The sequence below is a fragment of the Chiloscyllium plagiosum genome, chromosome 18, assembly GCF_004010195.1.
Source record: "Chiloscyllium plagiosum isolate BGI_BamShark_2017 chromosome 18, ASM401019v2, whole genome shotgun sequence".
Lineage (NCBI taxonomy): Eukaryota > Metazoa > Chordata > Chondrichthyes > Orectolobiformes > Hemiscylliidae > Chiloscyllium > Chiloscyllium plagiosum.
In genome coordinates, this window is record NC_057727.1 from 18462835 (window position 1) to 18466808 (window position 3974).

Here is a 3974-nt window from a genome sequence, read left to right on the forward strand (position 1 = left end):
CATCTCAGTTCTAATGTTTGTCTCTTCACTCTAAGGCTGTGCCTTTGGGTTGTAGCCTCTCCTACTAGTGGAAACATCTTCATGACCTCTCTGGCAAATTTTCTTCTTGGCCTTACAAAGGCAACTCTTCAAGATAGAGAAGCATTCCTTTCATCAACAGGCAATCCTTTGGAATCTGTCTGGTAATTAACAGAGAACTCTCAGCTTCTCCTCTTTGCTGACCACACCAGCTGTGACCTTTGTCCCTTTGTGAGACTTCTATTTCTCTCCCTCTCTTATCTATCCAACACCTTAGAGTTCGAAAATCTGTCCACCGTTAATTAAGCTACTTTTGCCTATCTTGTCAGGTATGGATACTTTGCACTTTACTTCTATCAAATCTCACTCTGAGACTCTGTCCACATAATAACCAAGCCACTCACCTTTGCTGTCATGCAGAATTCAAAGCACTTTACACCATTTAACCTGGAATTAAAAAGAAAATCTCATTGTAATCATCTCATAAAACCTCACATCTGCAACAATCCTATTAGGGAAACTGGCATTGCTTGATTTGCTACTGTAAATGGCTACATCCTTTTGAGTTTGTGATATCAACTTTGTGCCCTTTCTTTCTAAACTGCAGTTTATATAGTAATTTGTAACAGTTTATATTAATGGATACACGAGGGTGAATTTCAGTCAGTGTAATTGAGTTAAGCTTTATTTTACCTTTGTTTTATCTTTTCCCATTTGAACAGTTTACATTCTCTTCAATCACAAGCATGAAATGGATTATTTTGTGTCTGTGCCTGCACAGTCAGGCCCTGAGAAGAAGCATTTTGATTCATATTCTTCACTCACCAGTGACGGTGCAGTAAAATTGTATTGAGGTAGAAGATGAGCCATTATCTCTTTGAATGGCAAAGTACCTCCAAGAGCTGAGTGGCTTTCTTACATTCTTATTTCTTAGTACCATTCAGTCAGGGGAAAAGATAAAGCAAAAGTAAAATAAAGCTTAACTCAATTATACTGACTGAAATTCACCCTCATGTATCCATTAATATAAACTGTTACAAATTACTATATAAACTGCAATTTAGAAAGAAAGGGCACAAAGTTGATATCACAAACTCAAAAGGATGTAGCCATTTACAGCAGCAAATCAAGCAATGCCAATTTCCCTTCTAGGTAAGCAAATCTTAAATGATTTTAAACAACTAGATTTCATGTTTGTAACATTTCAGTTAACAGAATCTATCTGGTCTCCATTTCTTTATTTGGGCAATACACTTTTAACCCCTCTCATATTCAAAATATTATATTATGTGGTAATAATTAATCTTTCCAAAGCATCAAATTGTTACTTTACTAAACCCTCAAACTGTTGTCAAATAAAATATTATCAAAAATTTGATCTTCATGGCTTGATTTAAGTACTGTATGTCCTCCTCACTGCACTCTCCACAACTTACAAAGCAATCAAATTAGTACACCCCATACCTTCACCCACAGAATTAGCACTCCCGCTATCTCTTAACCATACTAAATTCCACAAGTTTGCTGACAACTGCAGATTGATTGATAAATTTAATTTCTTGCTTTTCAATTCTGTTATTTTCACTGTCTCACTTTACTTGGCAGTTTTACTCAGCTTTACACCCTTGTATTTGTCTTTCACATTCCTGATAGTGAATCTGCCAAATCAGAGTCTACATCAGAGTGGTGCTGGAAAAGCACAGCTGGTCAGGCAGCATCCAAGGAGCAGGAAAATCGAGGTTTCGGGCAAAAACCCGTCATCAGGAATCATGTCATTACTTGATGAAAAACAGTTAAATAATGAGATTCTTTTCCTGGAGTACTCACTGAACCCTTTGAATGTAATAACTTCATAAACTTCCCCAAAATCATTTCACCTGTGTTAGGCTTTACAATACTTGCTCAGGTGATACTTTTATTTCCTTTAAGTCTCCCCATTAGATTAGATTACCTACAGTGTGGAAACAGGCCATTTGGCCCAACAAGTCCACACTGACCCTCTGAACAGCAACCCACCCCCCTCCCGTACATTTACCCCTGACTAATATACCTAACACTATGGGCAATTTTGCATGGCCAATTCACCTAACTTGCACATCTTTGGACTGTGGGAGGTAACTCACACAGACATGGGGAGAATGTGCAAACTCCACACAGACAGTTGCCTAAGGCCAGAATCAAACCCAAGTCTCTGATGCTGTGAGGAAACAGCACTAACCACTGAGCCACCATGCCACCCTATATACTCTGGTTCCTACACTGTAAAACTATTTGACTTTAATCTTTAAATGTGCCTCTATCCATACCTAATTTTATTCTTTGTATCTATATTTTACCTAATTTTATCTAATAATAGCATCATGTTTTTACTCAGTAACTTTCAACAATATTCATTTGTGGGAATTGTATATTGCTGGCAGGACCAGCCTTCCCTCTTTGCCCATGAAAAGGTGGTGATGAGCTACTTCTTCAACCTCGTCAGTCTAAATGAGGAGGAGGAATTGACACAAGCTTGGCATTTTCCTGTGTATTGTATTGCCGACTACAATAAATTCAACTTTGATCTGGTTTGAAAATAAATCTCTGCTGAGAGTCAAGGGGGGCTAAATTAGCTATTTCATTATTAGTACGCTGTCTATGCTACAGACGTGCCTTGTGACTGTGACAGTCATAAATGCATTCAGAGAATTTTCCAGCTGTCACAATGTTCTTGCGCCAACCCAATGCTATTTTATGCAGGATATGAGGACATCTGCTTCACATTGCTACCCATGAAAGATTATTCATCCTGGCTTAATGAGGATTCAGCTGTACACGTCTGTCTGCACATTATCCTTTTCCCTCACTTGACTGAATAAATCTTTTTGGGTAGAAAAGATCAAGACATACGATAGTCATGTAGCATGATGCTCTGGAAGCTACATCAATTAAGTTTATAGCAACAGATGGTGTCTAACGTATGATAGAGTTGCACTAATCGCTCAATTGCACCCAATATTAACAATCTAATATTGTAAGGAACAACAAAAAGTGATACGGCAACCAAGTTTGGTAGAACAAGGGTATCCAAACTCTAGACCCAAAATTCTTTAAACACCATTGTATTAGTCCAATTTGAATTTTATGAGGTTGAAGCCATGGATGGAGGTGGACAGAGTACCTCCAAGGTGATATTGTGCCCTAAACCAGAGCCCTTAAATATTGTCAACAGCTCGAAATGTGTGGTAAATAAAAACCAAAAGAACTGCAGATGCTGTAAAACAGAAACAAAAGCAGAAATTGCTGGAAAAGCTCAGCAGGTTTAGCATAACTGAACTTTTGAGGAACAGTCACTTGACCCGAAATGTTAACTCTGATTTACCTCCACAGGTGCTTTCAGAACTGCTGAGCTTTGAAGATAAATCAGAGATAGCGTTTCAGGTCAAGTGACCATTCCTGAGAAATTCAGATATGCCAGGCCTGCTGAATTTTCAAAGTTTGTGGAAGATTTGTAGCTCGGGTGCTCGTTGTAGTGGTTCTGTTCGCCGAGCTGGAAGTTTTTGTTGCAAACGTTTGGTCCCCTGGCTAGGCGACATCATCGGTGCTTGGGAGCCTCCTGCTAAGCGCTTCTTTGATGTTTCCTCCGGTGTTTATAGTGGTCTGTCCCTGCCGCTTCCGGTTGTCAGTTTCAGCTGTCCGCTGTAGTGGTCCATATATTGGTGTACCAATAGTAGTGTTGTCCCAGTTCTCACAGTGCTAATAAACATTACTAATATGCATAATAACTCGTGGGGCAAGCCAGACAGAGAACAGCCAGCGAATTCCTAGAGGCATGGCATTCATCCACAAACTCCATCAACAAACACATCGACCTCGACCCAATATACCAACCACTACAGCAGACAGCTGAAACTGACAACCGGAAGCGGCAAGGACAGACCACTATAAACACCGGAGGAAACAACAAAGAAGCGCTT